Source organism: Bos taurus, chromosome 27 (genome assembly GCF_002263795.3).
Source record: "Bos taurus isolate L1 Dominette 01449 registration number 42190680 breed Hereford chromosome 27, ARS-UCD2.0, whole genome shotgun sequence".
NCBI lineage: Eukaryota > Metazoa > Chordata > Mammalia > Artiodactyla > Bovidae > Bos > Bos taurus.
In genome coordinates this window covers 43,358,720-43,386,183 of record NC_037354.1, presented here as the reverse complement: position 1 = coordinate 43,386,183, position 27,464 = coordinate 43,358,720, and the positions used below count along the sequence as shown (strand labels likewise).

The 27,464-nt window shown below is 41.2% G+C and overlaps 1 protein-coding gene across 2 annotated transcripts in view; it reads left to right on the top strand.

The window, feature by feature from the left end:
- LOC100300804 (uncharacterized) overlaps positions 1-27,037 on the top strand; it is a 41,219-nt gene extending 14,182 nt beyond the window's left edge. The window contains exons 2-4 of one of the 2 annotated variants that reach the window (XR_009493199.1): positions 10,632-10,711; positions 12,695-12,851; positions 26,371-27,037. The gene's annotated coding sequence lies outside the window, so the exon portion shown is untranslated. The remainder of the gene's footprint in view (positions 1-10,631; positions 10,712-12,694; positions 12,852-26,370) is intronic. The other variant, XR_009493200.1, reaches the window with a different exon arrangement.
- Positions 27,038-27,464: the final 427 nt, after the last annotated feature.

Below are 27,464 nucleotides of genomic sequence, written 5' to 3'. Positions count from 1 at the left end.
ATGAAGACACAAAGTTTTTCAGCAAAGGGTGTTAGTAGACCTATTAGAATATCCGTTCATCAAAAGGTCATCGCATTCTGAATATTTATGTACTTACAGCAGAGCATCAAAACATTTGAAGGAAAACAGATTGAAATGCAAGAAGAAATAGATAAATCCACACTTATAATCTGATATTTCCACCCTTGCACTCACTCCATAATTGATAGAACAAGCAGGAAAAAGCTCAGCACAGGTATTCTAGACCTGAGTGTGATCAACCAACTTGACCTTAAATAAACTTTCTATCCAACACCATAATACACATTCTTTTTAAGTATACATGGACCATTTACCAACATATCCTGAATCTTGAAGCATATCTCAATAAATTTCGAAGGATTCAAGTTACAAAATTCAAGTTCTTTGACCAAAAGGGACAAGTGAGAGGTAAATAACAGAAGGCTGTTAGGAAACACACAAATATTTGGAAACTAAATAACATACTTCAAACGGGTTAAAAAAGGTAGCCAAGAGGCAAATTATAAAATATTTTGTACTGAATAAAAATTAAACACAACATGTTACGGTCTGTGAAATGCCACTAAAGCTGATCATTGAGGAGACATCATAGCAAACTCCCCAACGTCACAAACTTGATACCTTAAGATAATAAGGTATTATTATCTACAAAAATAAGAGTAAATGAGGCCCCGAGTTAGTGGAAGAAAGAAAATAATAAATATTGAAGTGGAAATCAATGAAATAAAAAACAGAAAAATAGTAGGGAAAAATCAATAAAATTAAAAGCTAAGTCTTTAAGAACAGCAGGAACATTGATAAACTTCTAGACAGACTGATCAGAAAAAAAAAAAGGTATAACACAAATTATGAATATCTGGAATGAGAAAGGAAACATCTCTCAGATTCTAAAGACATTAAAAGGATCATAAGTGTTAGTAACAATTCCATGCTCATAAATTTGACAACTTAGATGAAATGGACACTTAAAAAAAAAAGATGCAAGTCATAATGCTCTCACAAGGATAAAGTAATCACTTGAAGAGCCCTATAGCCACTAAAGAAATTCAATTTGCAGTTTAAAAACCTTCCCTAAGAGAATGCCAGGTTAATATGTCTTTGCTTGTTTATTCAAGAAGAAAATATTACTAACCCATACAAATTCTTCCAGAAAACTGAAGAGAAGAGGATAATTCTTAATGCATTCTATAAAACCGCTTTGCCCTGATAACAAAACCAAAGACATTACAAATAAAACTATAGATCAATATACCCACTGAACACAGTCATAAGAATCCTAACCCTAACCCAAATTTTAGCAATTTGAGTGCAGTAATAATGTATATAAAAAGTATAATGCATCATAACCAAGTGATATGTACTCTAAGAATGGACATTAATATTTGGAAATCAATAAATGTAACTTACCGTGTTGTTGTTCAGTTGCCCAGCCGTGTCTGACTCTTTGCGACCCCATGGCCTGCAGCACTCTGGGCCTCCCTGTCCCTCATTATCTCCCAAAGTTTGCCCAAGATCATGTCCATTGCATCGGTGATGACATCCAGGTGTCTCATCCTCTGACACCCTCTTCTCCTGCCCTCAATCTCTCTCAGCATCAGGGACTTTTCTGATGAGTCAGCTGTTTGCATCAGATGATCAAAATACTGGAGTTTCAGCTTCAACATCAGTCCTTCCAACGAGTATTCAGGGTTGATTTCCCTTAAGACAGACTGGTTTGATCTCCTTGCTCTCCAAGGAACTCTCAGGAGTCTCCTCCAGCACCACAGTTCAAAAGCATCAATTCTTTGGCACTCTGCCTTCTGTACCATCCAGCTCTCACAACTGCACATGACCACTGGGAAGACCGAAGACTAGACTACACGGACCTTTGTCGGCAGAGTGGTGTCTCTGCTTTTCAACACCCTGTCTAGGTTTGTCATCGCTATCCTGCCAAGAGGCAATCATCTTCTGATTTCATGGCTGCCGTCACTGTCTTCCGTGATTCTGAGCCCAAGAAGAAGAGCTCTATCATTGCTTCTATTTGCCATGAGTAAGGGGGCTGATGCCATGATCTTAGATTTTTTACTTAGTTTTAAGCCAGCCCTTTCACTCTCCTCCTTCACCCTCATCAGGAGGCTCTTTAGTTCCTCTTCACTTTCTGTCATTAGAGTGGTATCATCCGCACATCTGAGGTTGTTGATGTTTCTCCCGCCTATCTTGATTCCAGCTTGTAACTCATCCAGCCCAGCATTTCTCATGATGTGCTCAGCGTATAGATTAAACAGACAGGGTGACAGCAGACAGCCCTGTCATACTCCTTTCTCAATCTTCAACCAATCAATTGTTCTCTGCAGGGTTCTAACTGTTGCTTTTTGACCCACATACAGGTTTTCTGGAGACAGTTAAGATGGTCTGGTATCCCCATCTCTTTAAAAGCTTTCCACAGTTTATTATGATCCACACAGTCAAAGGCTTTGGCATAGTCGATGAAACAGAGATAGATGTTTTTCTGAAATTCCCTAGCTTTCTCTATGATCTAGTGAATGGTGGCAATTTGATCTCTAGTTCCTCGTCCTTTTCTAAACCCAGCTTGGACATCTGGAAGCTCTTGGTTCACATAATGCTGAAGCTTAGCATGCAAGATTTTAAGCATGACCTTACTAGCATGGGAGATGAGTGCAATTGTCCGATGGTTAGCACGTTCTTTAGTACTACCCTTCTTGGGAACTGGGATGAGGATTGACCATTTCTAGTCTCGTGGCCACTGCTGGGTCTTCCAGATTTGCTGACATATCAGACACAACACCTTGATGGCATCCTTTAGAGATCTGAATAGTTGTACTGGAATTCCGTCACATCCACTAGCTTATTAACAGCAGTGCTTCCTAAGGCCCACTGGACTTCGCTCCCCAGAATGGCTGGCTCTGGGTGGCTGACCACACCATTGCAGTCACCCAGTTCATTTGGATCTTTCTTGTTCAGTTCCTCTGTGTATTCTTTCCATCTCTTCTTGATCTCTTCAGTGTCTACTAGATCTCTACCATTTATGTCCATTACTGTGCCCATCTTTGGGCTAAATTTCCTTTGATATATGCAGTTTTCCTGAAGAGACCTCTAGTCTTCCCCCTTTGGTCTCTGTCTTCTAGTTTTATGTACTGTTCACTGAAGAAGCCCTTGTCTCTCCATGCTCTTCTTTGGAAATCTGTGTTTAGTTGGATATACCTTTCCCTTTATCCCTTGCTATTCACTTCTCTTATTTCTTTAGCGATTTGTAAGGCCTCCTCAGATAACCACTTTGCCTTCTTGTTTTTCTTTTTTTGTTTATCATATAACAAACTAAATACAAAAAAGTTACAGAAATCGAAACAAAATGTGTTGTCTCTACAGGCATAGGAAAAGCATTTGAGAAAATATAAAAAAATCCATTTCTAATTTAAAAAAACTCAGCAAACTAGTAATAGAAAGAAACTGTATCCATCTGAAAAAGGAGACTACAAATTACATGATTTCCCCCCAAAGTTCAGGCCCAACAGAATTTTTGCTCTCACTATTTCTATTCAGGTTCCAGCTAGTGTATTGATATAAAAATAAAATACTATAAAGTAAAAAGAGCGAGAGAGAGAATCATCACCCGGACTGAAAAAGGAAAACATAAGAGACCTTCTTTGCAGGTATGATCATCGACATAGAAAATCTGATGGAATTAAACAATTCCATCATCTGAAATTGTATTCCAGATGTATCTGGAATTCCATCTGTATTTGGAATTACTGGATACAAAATGTCAACTATTTTTGCATACTGCCATAAACAATAAAAACCCAATTAAAAAGGTAAATCTGATAAAACATATGAATGATCTATGTTCTAAAACTATAAATCATTACTAAGAGAAGACCTAATATTGTTAAGGTATCGGGTATCCTTGGTTGATTTATAGATTCAATGTAGTACCAATCAAAATACCAGCAGATCTTTTAAATATAAGACCCAAAAGTGTATGTGTGCAGTCAGGAATCTTTAAAGTGTAAAACCTGGTTCCATGTAATACGTATTTTTCAGATTCTGAGTTGGGAGGGAGGGATATGTTTCTGACTTCTGGTTCCTTTTGCCCACCCAAAGGAATAAATTTGAAAGACTTAAAGGGTGGGGTTCTCTTTTTTCTTTTCAAAGAGTGTAGACTGTCTTAGTCAATCTGAGCTACCAGGGAAATCCTAAATCTACTATTGGTTTAAAATAGATAACCAACAAGGACCTACTGTATAACACAGGAAACTCTGCTCAATATTCTGAAATAATCTAAGTGAGAAATGAGTTTGAAGCAATATATATACATATATATAACATATATATTTACTATACATACTATAGTTGACTTATAATATTGTGTCAGTTTCTTATGTATAGAAAAGTGAAGTTATATATAGAGAATATATGAAATGAGCTTATATATATAATATATATAAAGTGAAGCTACATAATACACATATTTTTTCTGTACATAGGAAACTAACACAACACTGTAAATCAATCATAGTCCAATACGAAACAAAAATTTTTAAAAAGAGTAAGAGAATCAAGACATATTACATATCTGTGTTTTATAGAAATTTATGTGTACACACACATACACATATACACAATTAGCAAGCATAGGCAAAAATAGAATATGACCTCCTCCTGAAATAGATTTTCTGGTAGAAAAAGACTTCCCAAGAACAAGACACCTCCAAGATAAGTTGTGTGGACAATAATCCTGTTGTTGAGTGAGAGGGTCTGTGCATATGACCCATACACCCAGCAATCTCCACTGGGATGCTTTTGACATTTATCCCCAGCCTTGAAGCACTTCTTCACAAGTCCTCCACGTAATCCATTCACAAAATCATGACTGAGTACTGAAAAAATTATCGGAGACTTCATAGGGAGACACAGGAGACAGTTTACCTGAACAGAGCGAATCCCATACCGAATCCACCTCTGTAGTCGTCATCAGATAAGGCAGGTATCCAAAGTCTTTTCCTCACTTGCTCTGACACCAACAGTGTGTCAGACAAGACACTCCTTCTCCAGGGCACTGTGTCTCAACTTGCTCCCATCCTTCTGTCCCACATTCATCCCACCGACCGTGAAACCAAGGCTCTCTGCTTCGCGGACTAGCTCCGCCTCCTTAAAGAGCGAGTGCGCTCTCTGGCAGTTTCACCTCCTGCCCCAATGACTCCTAACTCGAAGCAAGTCTCTCCTAGAGAGACTCCTCCACGCCATCATATGCAGGGTCAACAAATAAATAACCCCGTGTGGGATTTGTGTTAGTGTCCGTTGACGCTGCCATGCAGGTGGCACTGTCCATGGATATCCACAGTTAAGTAGCCGCCCTGCCACATTTGGTGGTGGGGGTGGGAGGGTAAAGTCCAACATCAAGGTGCACCTGCGGACGATTTCAGTTAACTCTGTAAATGTGGGATCTTGGCCATCTTGTTCATAGAATATCTTTTATTCCTGTTTCATCAACTCCCAGACATGATGAGATTACTCATTTGTTTCTCCATACTACACAGACTCCCCATGGGAGAGCGAGGCTCCAGAGTTATGTACTTTTGGACTTGATTAGAGTACTTGAGATTATATGGATGAAACCCCTGATTCCCAGTTCAAATTACAGAAGAAGAGAGAAAAGTTTGGAGGTATCTCATTTAAACAATGCCATACATTTCCATCTTTAAAATACGTCTTCAATTTCAGTATACTTTTCTCAAAATGAACCTAAATTAAGGACTTAGGACCTTTATTTAAATATTGACTAAGTGACAAATATGACTGATTGTCTAATAACCTTCTCCCAAATACAGCAAGGAGACAATGCTCCCCAAAAGAACAAGTTCACGCTCAAATCTGGAGCGCAGTTGGTGTACATAAGAACACTGGACTGGAAAACCATACTTCCATAAATCTGAAGGAAATCGTTCCTTTATGTAGTCTAAACACATGCCGTCTAAACTAGCTTTCCTTTTTCTTTGTAGTGAAATAAAAACGGGAGAGACGAGGTAGAAAATGGAAGTCATATCTAAATTTATCTCGAATGACAACTAAGTGCCTGAAGGACACGTTAGTCTCATTATATTTATATCATGTTTCTAGGCTTCGAAAGATGACAACATATGCTTAACCACATGACTGCAAGTTTCAGAAGGGATTCATTAAACTGAATTGTAGCAGGTTAAGATATAATACCAGGAGTTTCTTCAAGTGAAAACTTTGTAACAACTGTTATAGAAAGGTGATCACTGCCTTCTGAAAGAATCACTTGGAAATATGATTTTTTACTGTATGATTTTATGTTTTATTCTGATAATTTGATCTCTTATAATGTTTTTTTCAACATGCAATAAAATACATTTATTTAATGAAACAGTAAATAAATGGTATTCCACACACATCTATTTGGAAATGTAGCTTCTTTGGCCAAAGTGCCTAAACTCAACAGTTCAGTTGAGTTGAGCCCTGATACCAGAACTGTTTTTTATTTATCTAAGTTGGTCACTCAATTATATATTGACAATATCCACACAAGCGTTAACTTAGCAAATTGGTATTGTTAATCTCAGTCACTAGGAGGAAAACAATATCATTATTGTCAAATTGCTGACAGCATGGTGTCTGGTCAGATTAAGTAAGGTTGATGTTTCATAATAAATCAAGTTAATGGTTTGCTTTGCAAATCAAAGTGTTAAAATTAATCTTTCAATGGTACAAAACCACTACTTGAAATGACATAGTTTAATGACCAAAAAAGGATTCATTGGTTCTACCTAAAACCTTGGTCTGGGCAAGTCAAAACAATGGTGAATTGTGTCACTTACATTTTTTAAAATACATATTTTTTCACTAAAAAAATGTTTGAGTTATATCAGTTGTGTGTGTGTGATTACAAAGACAAGCAAAAAGAACTTAGAACCGTATCTACATTTTGATATGTATCCATTTGTTTATAGCGAGTCTACCTTACATTAGGCACTGTGAAAGACACTGAGAATTTAGAAAGAAATGAGTGTAACAAATCCTGCTTCTGCAAGTGCAAAACTAACAGTCTTAGAGGGTGCTGTGATGGGAGAATGGCTGGAAAGAGGAGGTTTCTAACACAGTTTTATACATGTGGGGAGGAGAACAGGAACACAGAAGAAGGTGATGTGGAAACTCTCCTGCAGAAAACGGTGAAGCTGGGCTCTTGGGAGAACAGGTATTGGGCAGGACTAGAGTGAGTGTCTGAATAGGGGTGGAAAAGAGATGGCACTTGAGTGAGCTCCTCCTGGGCAGAGGAGAGTTAGTGTTAAAGGCTCTGTGGTAAGTAAGACCATGAAAACAGATTCCAAGAATTTCAGTAGGAAAAGAGCCTTGAGTCTGGTGAGGAAGTGACAGGAAGCAGAGCTAAAACTGGAACAAGATTTACAGTACTCGTGATTCTCTCTGCCTATCATAATTCCCACATCGTTATTTAATCTTTGACCTGTAGTTAAATGGATTCATTCGCCACTGTAAGTCCTGTAGCCACAGTTTCTTCATCCAACCTTGGGTGGGTGAAGCTTGTCAATCTGCTTCCCTTGAGAAAGCACTGCCTGATCAAAACTGCTTGTTGCCTTCACACTTGAATGTCCTTTTGGTTAACGACAAACTCTAGAGCGTGTGCTGTTCTAGTTCCCTAAAGATTTGGAAGGCCGCTCAGCACTGTCTTCTTGCTTGAAGAAGCTGAAGGGCAGGCAGATCTGTGTTATCTCCTGTGCTGGTCCTATGAAGTTTTGTACCAAACATCAGGGGAATCTCTTGTCATGCTCTCAGACTCCAGATTTATAAATAGTATAGGCCAACTGATGTGAAGAGCTGACTCACTGGAAAAGACCTGATGCTGGTAAAGATTGAGGGCGGGAGGAGAAGGGGATGACAGATGACGAGATGGTTGGACAGCGTCACCAACGCAATGGACACAAGTTTGGGCAAACTCCAGGAGACGGTGAAGGACAGGGAAGCCTGGTGAGCTGCAGTCCATGGGGTCGCAAAGAGTGACTGAACTGACTGACTGAACTTTAGTGGTTAAGTCATTTTGCAACCCCATGGACTGTAGTCTGCCAGGCTCCTCCGTCAACGGTTTTTCAGGCAATGATACTGGAGTGGGTTGCCTTTTCCTTCTCCAGGGAAAACTTCCTGACCCAGGGATGAAACCCGGGTCTCCTGCATGGCAGGCAGATTCTTTACCGACTGAGCTACCAGTTCAGTTCAGTTCAGTCACTCAGTCGTGTCAGACTCTTTGCGACCCCATGAATCGCAGCACACCAGGCCTCCCCGTCCATCACCAACCCGGAGTTCACCTAAACTCATGTCCATAGAGTCGGTGATGCCATCCAGCTATCTCATCCTCTGTCATCCCCTTCTCCTCCTGCCCCCAATCCCTCCCAGCATCAGAGTCTTTTCCAATGAGTCAACTCTTCGCATGAGGTGGCCAAAGTACTGGAGTTTCAGCTTTAGCATCAGTCCTTCCAATGAACACCCAGGACTGATCTCCTTAAGGATGGACTGGTTGGATCTCCTTGCAGTCCAAGGGACTCTCAAGAGTCTTCTCCAACACCACAGTTCAAAAGCATCAATTCTTCGGCTCTCAGCCTTCTTCACAGTCCAACTCTCACATCCATACATGACCACAGGAAAAACCATAGCCTTGACTAGACAGACCTTTGTTGGCAAAGCAATGTCTCTGCTTTTGAATATGCTATCTAGGTTGGTCATAACTTTGCTTCCAAGGAGTAAGCGTCTTTTAATTTCGTGGCTGCAATCACCATCTACAGTGATTTCGCAGCCCCAAAAAATAAAGTCTAATAAGGACCTATTATATCACCGACTCAATGGATATGGGTTTGAGGAAGCTCTGGGAGATGGTGAAAGATAGGGAAGCCTGGTGTGCTGCAGGCCACAGGGCGTGGACTGAAAAGAGTAGGACAGGACACAACTGAGCAGCTGAACAGCAGTGACTTATACAGCAGGGAACTCTCTCATGCTCTGTAATGACCTACATGGAAAAAGAACCTGAAAAAGAGTGGGCGTATGGATGTGTGTAACTGAATCACTTTGCTGTTACCTGAAACTAACACAGCATCGTAAATCACCTACTGCAAGTTGCCTCAGTCGTGTCTGACTCTTGTGACCCCATGGACTGTAGCCCACCAGGCTTTTCTGTCCATGGGATTCTCTAGGCAAGAATACTGGAGTGGGTTGCCAGGCCCTCCTTCAAGGGTCTTCCTGACCCAGAGATCAAACCCACACCTCTTACATCTGCATTGATAGGTGGGTTCTTTACCACTAGCACCATCTGGGAATCCCAAATCACATATACCCCCCCCCCAAAAAAAGAAGATTCCTTTCAGGAAAACGCTACCAGTTTTCAAAAGTCCCTTCTCTCTGACTCTCTTTCCTTAATGACACGTGTAAGTACAGGGTGGGTGGGATCCGAGGGCTTACTGCACACTTCTGGAGCTGAAGCAGCATCCTAGATCTGCAGATTCTCCATGCGGGTTCTGTGCGGCATCGCCTGCCTTCCTCCACAGGTGAACTCCGCCTTCTCTCTCGGCCTCTGCTTCCCTAACCCCAGTCTAACCCCCTCAGAGTGTGGAGACTGTACATTGCCAGGCAGAGAAGGTAGTACATAGGTGGGAAAAACAGGCAAAAGGCAAAGAAACTAATCGAAAGTCTATTATAAGAATCTGGGAAAGGACTCTGGGGGAGAAGGCGAGGGTGGGGTGATTTGAGAGAACAGCACTGAAACATGTATATCACCATATGTGAAACATGCATATCACCACGTGTGAAACACATATATCATCACGTATAAAACACATGACCAGTGCAGGTTCAGTGCGTGAGACAGGGCGCTCGGGGCCAGTGCACTGGGATGGGCCTGAGGGATGGGATGGGGAGGGAGGGGAGAGGGGGGTCCAGGATGGGGGACACATGTACACCCGTGGTGGATTCATGTCACTGTATGGCAAAAGCCACCACAATATTGTAAAGTAATTAGCCTCAAATTACAATAAATAAATTAATTTAATAAAAAGAATCTGGGAAAGAAATGACGATAATCTTTACTAAGGAAGTAGAAGTAGGAACCTGGATACAAAAATGACAAGTATTGTTTTATTCAATTCACTCTGTGACTCTGAGCGGCGGGTGCTGTTATACCTCCAGCATGGATAAGAAATAGATTGTGCAAGACCTTGTAGTGATACGCTGATCTGCTTGACCCCTAATTGGATATGTTCATGAATTTCTCAGTGAACCAATCAACAGACTGATGAATGAATGAAAGCCATGTGTGTCTGGGATTCAGTAGAGAGGACCTTTAGCATATAAGTGGTGCCTGATTCTTGAAGCCCTAGAGGGCAACACAGCCCAGCAAACATATGCAGGAAAAGTTATGAAGAGAACTTGCATAAAGGTGTATGTAAAGAGATGTGGAAAATGCTACCAGGATGGTCAAATTCAAGGTACATATACTATAATTTCCAGACTTTTACCCTAAAGAAATTCTGCAGCTGGAGTTTAACTTTAGCTTTTTTTTTCTAACCACATCACTCATCAATGATTCATAGGTCAATAGGACAATGGGAGCCTGGATTCCTGGTCCTACCGGAGAGAACCCGGTGGTGTCTCACCAACATTTTGAACCACAGTAAGTTGTTTTGTTTTGGTTTCCAGGCCCATGCAGGGCTTCATTGAAGGCAGAATCTTCCTGTAGCTCAGTGCTCTGTTATTCTATTTGTTGGATATTAAAATTCTAACAGTCTCATTGGAGGCTCTGGCTTGTTGCTTTCTCAGTTTAATGATTTGCCTATTGCCTTCTACTTGTCTGTTCAAAAGTCTATTCTGAATTCCACTGACACTCTCTGATAAAAGGATAATGGCATTCGGACCATAAGAAATTTAAAAGGAATCAGCTATTATTAACATCACAGAAGCTATTTCAACTTTGGTACTAAATGTGAACGACTCTCAAAGAAAACAATAACTTTAAAAAACCCTCCTTCTCTCGGACGACATCTCTCTGAAGTCAGAATATCTCCTCTCCCAGCTTTTAATACCTACTGAATGAAGATTTAGGGAAATGATTCTTTTTGTGACTTACTCCATTAGCACTGCCCTGCAAAGTAATGTTTATAGGTGTGGCTGCTTCATCATTATACATGGCTTTTAGGTAACGCCCCCTCACTGACATCTGAGTTAAACTGCTGCCTTTCATAAAAACAAATTTGTAAAAAAATACAAAAATACAAAGGAGAATTAACACAACAATGAGATACCCCTACTTACCTATTTGAGTGGCCAAAATCCAGAACCCTGATAACACCAAATACTGGTGAGGATGTAAAGCAGCAAAACTCTCATCCGTTGCTCATGGAAATGCCCAATGGTACAGTCACTTTGGAAGACAGCTTGTCAGTCCCTTAGAAAGCTGAACATACTCTTACCATATAATCCAGCAGTCACACTCCTTGTTATCAACCCAGGGGAGATGAAAACTTATGTCCATACAAAAACCGGTCCATGAGCATTTACAGAGGCTTTACCAATACTTTCTAATACTTGGAAATCAACCAAGATGTGTTTCAACAAGTGAATCAATAAACAACTTGTGGTTTATCCATATATTGGGATATTAATCGGCACTAACAGGAAGTGTGGCGTCGACCCACGAGAAGACGTGGCGGAAACTTCTACGCTGCTAAGAGAAAGACGCCCATCTGAAAAGGCTGTGTCCATTGTGATTCCAACCGTGTGACACTCTGGAAAATGCAAAACTATAGGCAGTGCAACTGTGGTTGCTGGGGGTTCATGGATGGAGGGAGGGATGAACAGGGAGAATACAGGGAATTTCCATGCAAATATCCTGTATTATACTATAATGGTGGATACATGCCATTATATAATATTTGTTAAAACCCACAGAACGTACAGCGCAAAGTGTGAACCCAAGTGTAAACCATGAGCTTTAGTTAATGACAGTGCTGTCTGTGTGCACTGCACACGTGCTCAGCCGTGGCCGACTCCTTGTGACCGCCTGGGCTGTAGCCCGCCAGGCTCCTCGTCCATGGCATTCTCCAGGCCAGAACACTGGAGTGGGTGCCACTTCCTCCTCCAGGGGATCTTCCTGGCCCAGGGATGGAACCTATATCTCCTGCATTGGTAGGTGGATTCTTTCCACTGTACCACCTGGGAAGGGCAACAGAGCATCAGTATTGGCTCATTAATTGTAACAAAGGCACCACAGTAATGCAAAACATTAACACAAAATCACGGGGCAGGGGTGGTGACAGGTCTATGGAAATTCTATATACATTCCACGTATTATTCTGAAAACTTGAAACGTCTTTAAAAAATAAAGCTTATTAATTTCAAAAACACAGAGAGATGACCCTACACTAAGTATATTGTATTATTTTCTTTCAATAAAGTGAGTTTAAGACAATCATTTCAGTTTTGTTCATTCCTTGATTCTAGGTAGTCTACGTTTGATTAAGATATTATTTAAATGATCCCTTGCTAGAGAAATGTGTACCTTCTGGCAGTTTCAGGTACTAGGATAGACCCTTTCTATAGGAAATAGCACGAAGACTCTCCATAAGTTTCATGGATATCTGCTGACATTTATTCACAGGTGCTAAGAAAGCAAGATGGCAAAACACAGGAGAGTTAATAACAGGAGAAAATAATCTGTCCGACGTCATAAAAGCATTCCTGATCCAAATTCTCATCTCAGGGGACTAACCCTCTTCTCAAACAATCAACTACAGCACTATAATGGATTTTCTCAGGTACAAAAACTTGCTTCCTGAATATAAAATGAGTTGCAGACACTTCTGTTTAAGCCAAGAATAAGGGGGGGCATGGGGAAGCTGTTTCCTTTGTTTTGCATGAAGCATGTATACAACACTGATGATAAACACTAATCCCATCAGAGTTTTCCCTTCTCTTTTGACTTCAATCTCACTAATTCTTTTTAAAATATTTATTTTATTTATTTATTTTTCTGGGCTGGGTCTTAGTTGTGGCATGTGGGATACAATTCTCTGACCACAGATGGAATCCGGGCCCCTACATTGAGGGCATGGAGTCCTAACCACTGGACCACCAGAGAAATCCCAAATCCCACTGATTTTTATTATATTTCACTATAACGTATCTGTCACACTGGGTGTTTATCCAGCACTTGCTGATATTTACAAATATTTTCCATGAGGCTTTCATTGATTCATCAAATATCATACATGTTGAATTATAGCATAGGGAAATATCTTACAGTTGGAATAATTAAAAGTAGTTGAGTCAAAGACATCACACAAGTTTATCTTAGGTACTGATTACCCAAAGACATCTAGGCAATCCCAGAATAGGTTAAATTTTTATCCAAAAATATATGATAGAAATTTACATTTCTTTCTTATTCATAATATTCCTGTATCCATACAGGATAAAGAGAGAAAAAGTTTCCAATTTTATTTCTATGGGTATATATAAAGTGTTTATTACAAACAACTAGTATTATAAATACATACAAATGACATTTCTATGGGCATAAAATTTGATTTCTCTGTCTAGCAAAAATTCCCTAATAAGTTAATACTAATAGTAACTATCAGCAATGAGTATTTCCTATATTCTAAAGGCTCTGTATTGGAGAAGGCAATGGCAACCCACTCCAGTACTCTTGCCTGGAAAATCCCATGGATGGAGGAGCCTGGTAGGCTGCAGTCCATGGGGTCACGAAGAGTTGGATGTGACTGAGTGACTTCACTTTCACTTTTCACTTTCATGCATTGGAGAAGGAAATGGAAACCCACGCCAGCGTTCTTGCTTGAAGAATCCCAGGGATGGAGGAGCCTGGTAGGCTGCCGTCTATGGGGTCACAAAGAGTCGGACACAACTGAAGTGACTTAGCAGCAGCAGCAGCAGCAGCAGCAAAGGCTCTGTATACATTAACCTTCACAAAAATTACTTTGTTTTATAGATGAGGAAACTAAATAACTGGAGGCCAAATGAAGTGCTCAAGGTTATGTCAAGCACCTGAAGAGCCCAGATTCAAACCAGGCAGTCGGAATCCAATATTGGTACTCATAATCCAAGCATTATAATACCCAGAACAGTTTACAAGTGTTCAGAGAACTCACCACTAAGCAAAAACCCTAAAGTGATTCAATGAAACTTCACATAATAGAAGAAATACTATATCCCTAACAAGGGCAACATGACTTTGTATTTACTCAACTTTAATTTCAGGAGTTTCTAGAAACACTGATTCAAAAAAATTTTTGCTTAGTATGAAGATATGATTTTAACCAGGTGCTTGCATCTCTGTTTATGGTGTACAGCTGCGAATGTAACAGAAAAGTGCCCACAGCTTTCAAAAATATGAAGAATACCTTTAAGGCTTTTTGAAATAAAATACAGATTTTCCCTTTTTTAGGAGCCAATTCAATGAACTTTTCTGAAAAGGAGAGCTTGAGAAAAAGAGTACTGCTTATATAATTATATCAAATGCTGGTTATCTAGTATTACTATTAGTATTATTATAAAACTGTTAATTGACCATCTATCACATCAAGAGATATAGAAATAAGACTGTGTCCAACGGTAAAGACAGATACGTAGGTACAAGCACATGCATAGACATGTATGACTTGATAGATACCTGATTGGTAGAGAAGAGACAAGACAGACAGTAGGATGCTCACAGCAACCCTGGGGGGCAGAGTTTATTCTCTCTCCTTGACAGATGAGGAAGCACAGAATAGTGAGGCAACTCGCTGCTACAGGACTTGTGTAAGCAGACAGGAGAGAAAGCAGGGGCTTTGAGGTTCCAGAGTCTGCGGCCACAGTATAGGCGCATATGAGTGAAGCCTGGAAAGCTTTCGCATTACCCAAGACATCAAAAAAAAAAAAAAAAAAAAGGAAGACATTTATAAGGTGGGACGTTCCTATGCAGGATTTCTTTCCTCCAGACATCAAAACAGATTCAAGACCTATCCATTCACCTTCACATGATCCTCCTCGGTCTCATTCAGTTCAGTTCAGTCGCTCAGTCATGTCCGACTCTTTGCAACCCCGTGAATCGCAGCACGCCAGGCCTCCCTGTCCATCACCAACTCCCGGAGTTCACTGAGACTCACGTCCATCGAATCAGTGATGCCATCCAGCCATCTCATCCTCTGTCGTCCCCTTCTCCTCCTGCCCCCAATCCCTCCCAGCATCAAAGTCTTTTCCAATACTGGAGTTTCAGCTTCATCATCATTCCCTCCAAAGAAATCCCAGGGCTGATCTCCTTCAGAATGAACTGGTTGGATCTCCTTGCAGTCCAAGGGACTCTCAAGAGTCTTCTCCAACATCACAGTTCAAAAGCATCAATTCTTTGGTGCTCAGCCTTCTTCACAGTCCAACTCTCACATCCATACATGACCACAGGAAAAACCATAGCCTTGACTAGATGGACCTTTGTTGGCAAAGTAATGTCTCTGCTTTTGAATATGCTGTCTAGGTTGGTCATAACTTTCCTTCCAAGGAGTAAGCGTCTTTTAATTTCATGGCTGCAGTCACCATCTGCAGTGATTTTGGAGCCCCAAAAAATAAAGTCTGACACTGTTTCCACTGTTTCCCCATCTATTTCCCATGAAGTGATGGGACCGGATGCCATGATCTTTGTTTTCTGAATGTTGAGCTTTAAGCTAACTTTTTCACTCTCCACTTTCACTTTCATCAAGAGGCTCTTTAGTTCCTCTTCACTTTCTGCCATAAGAGTGGTGTCATCTGCATATCTGAGATTACTGATATTTCTCCTGGCAATCTTGATACCAGCTTGTGCTTCTTCCAGCCCAGCATTTCTCATGATGTGCTCTGCATATAAGTTAAATAAGCAGGGTGACAATATACAGCCTTGACATACTCCTTTTCCTATTTGGAACCAGTCTGTTGTTCCATGTCCAGTTCTAACTGTTGCTTCCTGACCTGCATACAGATTCCTCAAGAGGCAGGTTAGGTGGTCTGGTATTCCCATCTCTTTCAGAATTTTCCACAGTTTATTGTGATCCACACAGTAAAAGGCTTTGGCATAGTCCATAAAGCAGAAATAGATATTTTTCTGGAACTCTCTTGCTTTTTTGATGATCCAGCAGATGTTGGCAATTTGATCTCTGGTTCCTCTGCCTTTTCTAAAACCAGCTTGAACATCAGGAAGTTCACGGTTCACATATTGCTGAAGCCTGGCTTGGAGAATTTTTAGCATGACTTTACAGCATGTGAGATGAGTGCAATTGTGCAGTAGTTTGAGCATTCTTTGGCATTGCCTTTCCTTGGGATTGGAATGAAAACTGACCTTTTCCAGTTCTGTGGCCACTGCTGAGTTTTCCAAATTTGCTGGCATATTGAGTGCAGCACTTTCACAGCATCATCTTTCAGGATTTGAAATAGCTCAACTGGAATTCCATCACTTCCACTAGCTTTGTTCGTAGTGATGCTTTCTAAGGCCCATTTGACTTCACATTCCAGGATGTCTGGCTCTAGATGAGTGATCACACCATCGTGATTATCTGGGTCATGAAGATCTTTTTTGTACAGTTCTTCTGTGTATTCTTGCCACCTCTTCTTAATATCTTCTGCTTCTGTTAGGTGCATACTATTTCTGTCCTTTATCGAGCCCATCTTGGCATAAAATGTTCCCTTGGTATCTCTAATTTTCTTGAAGAGATCTCTAGTCTTTCCCATTCTGTTGTTTTCCTCTATTTCTTTGCATTGGTCACTGAGGAAGTCTTTCTTATCTCTTCTTGCTATTCTTTGGAACTCTGCATTCAGATGCTTGTATCTTTCCTTTTCTCCTTTGCTTTTCGCTTCTCTTCTTTTCACAGCTATTTGTAAGGCCTCCCCAGACAGCCATTTTGCTTTTTTGCATTTCTTTTCCATGGGGATGGTCTTGATCCCTGTCTCCTGTACAATGTCACGAACCTCATTCCATAGTTCATCAGGCACTCTGTTTATCAGATCTAGGCCCTTAAATCTATTTCTCACTTCCACTGTATAATCATAAGGGATTTGATTTAGGTCATACCTGAATGGTCTAGTGGTTTATTATCTGGACATTATGAACAGGCCACACACACCTTCAAGATCTGGTTTGATCCTTTTCAAGAGAACTTTAAAGCGTATATTAGATCTAGAGGCCAAATCCTGCGTTGTTATACCATCCTCTGCTAAAGGGAGCCAGAGGGGAGTTGCTGGTTCCAAGGATAAAGCAGGAAAACCTTTAGATGGACCTTAAGCATATGATTAGCCAGAGAGGAAGACAGGGTTTGGAGAATAACAGGGTATGTCAGAAAGAACCAAGAGGTTGAGGAGCTCCCATGAGCCAAATATGGAGAATTTCGAGAACCAAAAGGAACGATGAGAGTGAGTATAATCTAGTGAATAAAATAAGAAATTCAGGAGTCCCCGCTGGTACACAAATTGTCCCCATATTTGGAATGTCAACTAATAAGTACAGAAGGAAGTATGGAGTTAGAAAGTCAAAAGAATGGGCTTCCCTAGTGGTGCAGGGCATGAGAATCTTCCTGCCAGTGCAGGTGACACAGGCTCCATCCCTGAGCCGAGAAGATCCCACAGGCCGCGGGGCAGCCAAGCTCCTGAGCGCCAGAGCCCTGGGGGCCACCCGCGGCAGAAGGAGCTGCTGCGATGAGAAGCCCGCGCACCACAGCTAGAGAAAGCCCACCCAGCAACAAAGACCCAGCACAGCCAAAAATAAGATAAATAGTAAAATATTATAAAAACAACATAGCACAAATGTTTCCCTGTCTCTGGAGACAGCTCTAGACATGAAGTCTGTTTTGTGTAAGAGCCGCTCCTGCCTTCTTTCCGTTACCATTTGCATGACCCATCTTCTCCAATCCTTTACTTTCAGCCCACGTGTATCATTAAATAAAGTGAGTCTCTAGGGACTTCCTTGGTGGCCCAGTGGTTAAGACTTCGCCTTCCAATGCAAAGGTTGCAGGTTTGATCCCAGATTGGGGAGCTAAGATCACACATGCCTTGGGGTGGAAAAAACCAAAACATAAAACAGAAACAATATTGTAACAAATTCAACAAAGACTTTAAAAATGGTCCACGTCAAAAAAAAAAAAAATCTTACAAAAATAGTAAAGTGAGCCTTTCATCAGAGAAGGCAATGGCACCCCACTCCAGTACTCTTGCCTGGAAAACCCCATGGATGGAGGAGCCTGGAAGGCTGCAGTCCATGAGGTCACTGAGGGTCAGACACGACTGAGCGACTTCACTTCCACTTTTCACTTTCCTGCATTGGAGAAGGAAATGGCAACCTACTCCAGTGCTCTTGCCTGGAGAATCCCAGGGTCAGAGGAGCCTAGTAGGCTGCCGTCTATGGGGTCGCACAGAGTCGGACACGACTGAAGTGACTTAGCAGGGTAGTATATTGTTGGATCTTGTTTTTTATTTTTTTCCCTCTTTGTCCACTCTATCCCTTTCGATTGGTGAGTTTAATCCATGTTTTAAAGCAATTATTGATAAATGAGGACTTACTATTGCCATTCTGTTACTTGTTTTCTGTCTGTTTTGCAGTTCTTTCGTCCCTCTTTTCCTCTTTTATCTTCTTTTATTACGATTTTTATAGTGATCTGCTTTGAATATTCTTTTTTGTCTATGTTTTTACTTTATGATTAAAGACTTGCACAAAATATCTTGCAGTTATAGACTTCTATTTTATGTTGATAAAAAACTTAGCTTCAATCACTTTAAAAAAAAGCACCACACGTTTATACTGCCATCCAGGCTTTGCTTCTTTTGTTATTGTGTTCACACAATACTTTTTATAGTGTGTGTTCACAGATTCCTTCTTCTGCTCAAGTGTTGTTGAAGCTCTTTATTACAATTTTCATGTCATTCATTGTATTCTTCAGCTCCAGCATTTCTCTTTTTGAGTTCTTTTTTTTATGATTTTTATTTCTTTCTAAAACTTCTCATCTTGTGCATATGTTGTTTTCCTGATTTTGTTGAGCTGTCTCTCTGTTGTCTTGTAGCTTACTGAGTTTATAAAAACAATTGTTCTGATTCTTTGGAGTTGAGAAAGTATCTTCTTCCTTTAGTGTGTGCTATTTCCTTAATTTTTGCGTTTCTGTTAGCCTTACGTTGTTGTCTGTGCATCTGAGGGAGCGGGAACCTTTCTAGACTTTCCAGTCTGGCTTCAGTGTGGAAAGACCTTTGCCTGTGCTTTGGTCCGAGGGTCCTGGCTGGCTGAGGCGCAGTGGCTCTGACTCTGGGGGACACTGCATCGTCTTCAGCTCCAAGCAGCGCAGGCAGCCTTTCGCAGCTCTGCCAGCTCCGCTCAGCGTTGACGAGAGTCCTCTGCCTCTAGGACCCTTGGTGTTTAGGACACCAGGGAGCTCAGCTGGGATCCTCGGAGGTGAACCCTTCCAGGGTCTCCCTGCTCCCTCTTTCCCTCACGGGTGGAAGTCGTAGGCGAGAGGACCTTTCTCGGCCCGGGGTCTGGTGCCCGGGTGCAGACAGTGGCACTGGGGTCCGGAACACGAGCACAAGTAGGGACTTACCGCGGGGTGACGGAGGTGGGGCTCCGGCACAGCCCGTTGTGTCAGGGCGGAGGGGACCGTGGGTCTCGTCTTGGGGGTGTGGTTCCGGCTCCCGCTCCAGCAAAGGGCAGCGGTGTGGCCTCTGAGCAGCTGCCAACTCGGGTCATCCTCAGGGAAGAAAGAGGGCCACCTCAGTGGCAGACGCTATGGGTGTAGGTGGTGGGGGGTTTCTGGGGTCCTCCTGACCTCCTTTTCCCCCACAAGGGGAAGGAACGCTAGGAGGCTCTCTCTCTCTCTCTTTTTTTTCGGTAGAGGAAGCATTTTATTGCTGCTCCAAGTTTAAGAATTTTCACTTTTAGAAATCAACATTTTTGGAAAATCTCCCGAACTGCGCTGCTCAGCTTCTGAATCTTGGTGTTCGCAGACATCTCAACATATTTCTCTCCAATAGGAACAGTCATTCCACCCATGACGGATGGATCCATCTTAACTTCCAGTTTCAAAGCTGGGCCTTTACTTAGGAAGCTCTTGAGGACGGCTTTAACTTCTAGGAGTGGCTTCATCTAAAGGAGTCGCGGTGGTAACTGCGCGTGGGGTCCTCTTGACCCCAGGTTGTGCTGGATTGGGGGCTGGGGACACGAAGAGGCTTCCTTGCCCTTCTGTGCAGCCGTTCTCTCTGTTTTTGCGCCTCCGGGTTCTGTAGATTAGGCCAGAGCCCTCCCACAGCTCTTTTCACTGTAATGCAATTGTTTATTCATTCTTTTAGTTGTTTTTTCTTCTCGGAGGGTTGGGGGGGGCAAGAATTGGGAACTTTTAGTTCGATATCTTGCGGAAATCTCTGAATTATTCTTGAAGCTGATCTTTAACATTGGAATTATTGCAAAAACAAAAGTTACCAAAATAAATAAACAAGGAAACCTTAATTATGTATAGCATGGGGAACTCTACTCAATACTCCATAAGTGCGGTCCCCAGCCTTTTTGGCACAGCGACCAGTTTCAGAGAAGACAGTTTTTCCAGGGGCAGGCGGGATTGTTTGGGGATGATTCAAATGCATCACATTTATTGTGCACTTTATTTCTAACCTAATGCGCTGATCCAATGGGAGTTATTGGTCCATGGCCTGGAGGTTGGGACCCTGTAATGTGTAATGACTTACATGGGAAAAGACTCTAAACAGAGTGGGTACATGCGTATGTGTGACTGATGACTTTGCTGTACACCTGAAACCAACAGGACATTGTAAATCAACTATACGCCAATGAAAAATTTTTTTAATTTTTAGTTAGAAGGCTTTTCATAACCGGCTGTCAAGGGCACAGAATACTTACCAATGATTGAAGGCTCCATGTTTGTAGAAAAAACATTATGCTTGTCACCTCCTGACAGAGTCTAGAAATACCTATTTGCAAGGATGTTCTAGAATGGTAATATGCAAAAATGATTTAAGGACAAGACACATGAGCTTCACCGTTGGCAAAAAAGACTCATTAGAAAGTTGCTTTTCTCTGGGCCTTCGTCTTTACAGTGGGGGTAAACGACAGCACCAACCTCTCACCATTACTAAAAGGGTGAAATTAGGCACAGGAAGTACAGTGCCTGCTATGTGAATATTGGATCTTATTCTGCCGTCCTAAATAGCTCCTCATGTGTGCCTTAGTTTGCTGAAAGCATGAGCATCTTAGACAAGAAAAACAAATGTGCCCTAAAGGAAAGTGAAAGGATAAAATATTTTTCTTAAGGAGAAAAAAAATATAAAATGACTTTAGAGAAACACATTTATTGGTTGCACTTTGGCACACAGCTTGCATGCCTTTGTACACAACCCCAGGATGAGACACACAAGTGTCTACGATTCAGTCATTTACACACCTCTGTGATCCCATCTCAGCTTGGCATGCTGACATTATTATTTCTGAAAGGCCACACACAGATATCTACAGAACTGATCTACTAATAGTGGGAACAACAACATTATTTCCCGTTTATTAGGCATGTTACCCTGGGCCAGGTGCTTTGCATATCTCCTTGCATCGATTAGCTTCTTATAGCCTCATAAAACGTCCTTGAGTTGGACATTAGGATCCCATTAAGCAGGGGATTGGCATGGTTGGATTCTGAATTTTGAAAATAAGATTTTGTAGTCATTGTTCTTTACCACTATATTATATCCCACTTTTCCAGTCTTCCCAGTGACTAGCCAGAGCAGAGTCAGGGGAATTCCAGGGGAGAAGGGAGTCACACTTGGATATCTAACCTGGAAGCCTTACCAAAGTAGGCCAGGAGGCAGCAGGGCTCTTGTGGTTGGGTTAAGGCCACAAAAACCCACCTCTTGAACAAGATGTGTGTGGAGATGAACTTAGTGGTGATGAGGGATTTAGAAGGCAGACCCAGAGACTCTGCGAGCAGGTTACCAAGGCAGGACTCCAATGATAAAGCGGAACCTCAGTCTGAAGAAGGATACACCATTTATACACTTGAGTTTAGTTGTAAGTTCTAGGCCACAAGCTTTGAAGTAAAACCGTCTTTTAAAAATTTTTTAATTTATGTTGTGTTTGTTTCAGGTGTACAGCAAACTTATCAGTTATATAGATATATATATGCTATGTATGGTTATTCTTTTGCAGATTCTTTTCCCATATAGGTTATTACAGAACATTTGGTAGAGTTCCCTGTGCTCTACAGTGAGTCCTTATTAGTCACTTATGTGCTGCTGCTGCTGCTGCTAAGTTGCTTCAGTCACGTCTGACTCTGTTCGACCCCATAGATGGCCATCTACCAGGCTCCCCCGTCCCTGGGATTCTCCAGGCAAGAACACTGGAGTGGGGTGCCATTTCCTTCTCCAATGCACGAAAGTGAAAAGTGAAAGTGAAGTCACTCAGTCGTGTCCGACCCTCAGCGACCCCATGGACTGCAGCCCACCAGACTCCTCGGTCCATGGGATTTTCCAGGCAAGAGTACTGGAGTGGGGTGCCATTGCCTTGAGACCATCTTAATTGGAATTTCAGCATGACCGCTCAAAGCTGTGAAATTTTATACAAGTTACACAAGGTTCTCAGTCCTAGTTTCCTCACCTAAAAATAGTATGTAAAAACACCTATTGTACACTATTATTGTAACACTGTCATATTTACTATGGAAGAATATCTGAGTGTAAGTGAACCCATGTGTGCAGTTCAAAACTGTTACTCTAGGGTCAGCCGTGTTCAAAACTAGCCTGCCAAAAGAGCCCGTTATTCTCAGAATAACCGATGGAGAAACAAATGCGCCATGAATTCTAAAGCAAACATAGGATATTAGACACTTTGTTGGATGAAAAAAGGTTTTCCTTTACCTACACATGAAGATGGAAGTTCTAGATTTTAGTCAAGATGAAATTCATTGATCAAATTTATTAATCACAAGCTACCTACTTCATTATCTTTTTATAATAATTATCTCATTTTTCATCCCCAAGAATTGTCCAGAGAAACATTTCACATGCATTTTTATGATAGCCTATATGTTAAACTAGTTTCAGAGTCTCTATTTTTGAATTGGTTCACATTGTATTTGCCATTTTGTGTGAACTACTTTGTATTTCAAACGATTTCTTCTCTGACATGGCAGGCTTTGGTTGTTTAATCCTGTTTATACACTTCACTGTTAGTTCTGTAGTTAGAAGCTATCTTCAGTCACAATTGAAAAAGTGCCTGCAATTTAATAGCATTTTAGGCCTGGAGATGCCACAAATAGAGTTGTTATTATTCTGAGCATTAGGCAAATGGGGGAGAAACGTGTCTGCGGAGCCACAGGATCGAATGGCTCTCCTTCAAGTGTGAGGAGGTCAGCCTCAAGAAGAATGCAAACTAGTAGGAAGCTTATTATGAGCGCTGCAAGTCCAGAGCTACAGAAGTAATGGACTTCAGAACTGACTCCTTTGAGCAGCAGCTTCAGCAGCTGGCAACAGTGTACGAAAGAGTGGAAGAAAAAAAAAAAAAAAGGAATGTCTTTGGAAGAAAATGCTATGGCCTCACACTAGGTTGTAAACAGCTGGTCCAGCTCATCCCATTTCATGACAGATGCAAAATAAGGCAGAAAATTACATGTTGAGTGGCATATTCTTTTGGTATTTGTACATGTATTAAATAGTAAATAAAATGCCATTTTCAGTTTCAGAAACATAATTAGATAAAATATATTTAATCCCATATTAGAAATGATAGTAAACTGTGATAGAGTGATGGTAAAATGTTGGCATGGGTCATTGCTCTTCAATGAGGGTGATGAGTTCTCCACTTTATTTATCCAATTGTTCCGCTTTAAATCATGGAAAGGGATGAGGGATCAAGATTTTCTTTCAGGTAAATTAAATCTCCTGAGGCGTTTGGTCAATGTCTGAGTCTTGGTAAAGAGTCAGTTTCCATCAGAACTTTGCTGTAATCACCATTGAGCAAGTGAGGACCCAATGCATGTCCCTTAGACCACTCTGGAGGGCCCTCCCCAGAAGTGGCATGGGAATCGAATTCAACTGGAACTGAATTCCCAAGCCCTGAATTCCATTCAAAACGTTTACCTGTGAAACCCACCTGCCAAAATCCTAGGAGTCCACAGAAGTTCATATTCATAAGGTAAAATCCACAGCAGACCATAATTCCGGAATTAAGAGAACAGTGAGAAGGCCGCTGGCGATCACAAGCCTGCTCTCTTTGTGAATCTGTTTCTGTTTCACAGACAAGCTCATCTGACATATTTTAGATCCCACGTATTAGTGATACAGGGTATTTATCATTCTCTTTCTGACCTGCTTCACTTAGTGTGACAATCTCTAGGTGCATCCACGTTACTGGGAATGCATTATTTCATTCTTTTTTATGGCTGGGTAGTACTCCATTGTATATATGCTCCCCATCTTCATCATTCACCTGCTGATGGACATTTAAGTCGTTCCCATGTCTGCTGCTAAGCTGCTAAGTCACTTCAGTCGTGTCCCGCTCTGTGCGACCCCATAGATGGCAGCCCACCAGGCTCTGCCATCCCTGGGATTCTCCAGGCAAGAACACTGGAGTGGGTTGTCATTTCCTTCTCCAGTGCATGAAAGTCAAAAGTGAAAGTGAAGTCACTCAATCGTGTCCGACTTTTAGCGACCCCACGGAGTGCAGCCCACCAGGCTCCTCCCATGTCTTGGCTATTATAAATAGTGCTGCTCTGAAAACAGGGGGGCATGTATCTTTTTGAATTATAGTTTTGTCCTGGTATTTGCCTAGGACTGAGATTGCTGGATCATATGACAACTTTATTTTTAGTTTTTTGAGGACTCTCCATACTGTCTAACACAGTGGCTATACCATTTTATACAAGGGATATTTTTTTTCTGAAAAGCCACAGAGAATAGAAAGCAATTTCTGGAAAAGTTACTAAGTAGAAAAAGGGTGATATTTTTCATCCAGTGAAATTCATAAACGCAAGTGATCTTTAATTTGGAATGTTGATGTGTGTGGCAGGAGTCGTATGATGGAGCTGGGTCACTCCTCCCTTTAAGTTGGGTTCTGGAAGTTTGAGTCAACCACATTCTACAGAGTAAGTGGCCATAACATTCTTGCATTTGTTATTTTCTAGCTCTTAATTTCTAAAAAATACAGCTTAAAAGAACATGTTAAGGGTCAAGAGAGTTGTTTGATTTTTCTACAACATGGAAATGAAACAATTTCCCCCACAGAATTACATGTTTCTGCTGGAAATCAGAATACTACCTCAGTGCCAGCCTTACCTCAGGTGTCACGGAAGCAATTGTCCTTCTAGACAAGGTTCTCAGCATCCCAGCCTAAAATCAGATACAATTTCTCATTACTCAGGCGCTCTTGATGAATCCAGTGTTATAAATGCTTCCTCCCTAAGATGAATTAGGAGAAGTTACTGTGCGAACTGCCTCTAGCAAGAAAATAGAGTTTCCAGCTGGTGCATGGACCATGCTCGTTACAAAAGAAAAAAAAAATTCAATTTCATGAGCATTCTTTCAGTGAAGGGGGAAAAAAAATCTAAGTAGAATTCTAAAATATTCATAAGTATTAAAATCTCTTCTGTTAAAATGAGAAAGAATTATAGCCCAGACAGATCTAGTGAGAAATTCCTTCTAAAGGTCAATTCTCTCCTGTATGAGGAGCCTGGTGGGCTACAGTCCATGGGGTCACAGAGTTGGACATGACAGAGACTGAACGGTAGCTACCACACCAGACTAGTCATGTGACTTAATAAAAGTAGAGAGGCCATGTGACGGGACACATAATCTGTGCATTAAACATGCTTATTATTTTACAAAGCTTAACCCAGAAATCCTGAGCACAAATTACTCCAAGCAATTATGTTTTTAGTCTCAAAAAAAGTCTTACAAAGCAACCATAGAGAGCAGACTACCTCAAACTTCCTCACTCCCGAATTAAGAATTGCTTCCTGTTAGCCCCAGCCTTTGTTTGATTGATCTCCATCATATCAGAAAGGCTGTGGTAACAAATAGAGCTGAGAATTAACTTTCTAAAGGGAAAACAACACAAATTCTGCAACAGAAACTAAGGACTTTTAACGTGTTTTCTCTTTTTCTTGCTTATTTTTTCTTTGCCCTCGCTTTCAGTAGGCCTTGGGTTTGTTAGCCTGGCAAAAATGAACATGTCAGCTTTCATTGCAAATCACTGCCCAGCTCAAATGGGATTTTGAAAAGATGTGCCACCTGCTTCATTAATAATAACATCAAATTCTTTTTTCTTGGTTTGCTTTATAGACATATCCTTCTTGGTTCCACAAATCATTTCTTTATGTGACTGTGGATCTCAAAAGAAAGAAGACTGATTTTTTTTTCCTCTGTCACCATGAATTACATAAATAGAAGATAGAGCAAAGTCTTTCTGCCTTAAATACCAGAGAATCTCTACACACACACACACACAAAAGAGACAAAGAAAACATGGAAGAAAGAGGAAAGAACAAAGGGAAACAGGAAAGGCAGAAGAGAGGAAGGTGCCCTCGTAAATGAACCTAAAGCTGTAAAGGAAGACAGAATGAAATCTGTGAAAAGACTGACTCACTTCTCCAAAGAAGGAAGCTGGAAATTCAATCTGCTAGTTTATTTACCTCTAATGCATAGTTTAGAAGTCAGAATAATATTCAATAACAACTCAAAGCTTTGTGATTTTGCATAATCCCCTATGATGTAAAGTTAGCACACAGTGGTATTTACACACACAGATGGGATGAATTTTAGCATAACCCCAATAACAATTAGCTTCTGTTAGAATCTGTGTATCTATGGTTATTACCGATTACTGCTTTTTTTCCCCCCTTCATCAGCATTTGTCTGCTATTTGCAAAGCCCGATTAATTTACAGCATCTGTAATTTCACAGGGGCAGGATCAGACTGTCACTTTGGCCTCCAGGTAGACGCACACAGTCTGAGGCAATTGTTCTTTATAATTTCCATACCAGCCTCTGACTGATGGAATGCCAGCGCTATAAACTGTTGTCAGGAAAACAAAAACTTGGTCCAGGTGTTCTGTGATTTTTATGATCTTGGCTTTCAAGGGCAAAGCACCACCTCTGCAGTCAAGCTGAATCACAGCTCAAGGGAAAAGTGGTGAAGTTTTGAAGCAAAGAAGGTACCAGAATCTTTCTTCTTGACTCGCAAACCACAGAGCAGCAGCCTCACATCCCTGCAAGAGATGCAGACTCTCAGGCTGAGGCCCAGACCCGCCCCTTCAGTATCAGCATTTTAACAACTCCCAGGGGTTCAAGGCTCACTTTAAAGTCTGAATATCCTGCTAGAAAGATTGGCTTCAAGAGTGCAATATATTCCAGCAACTCACCTTCAGGGGTACCTC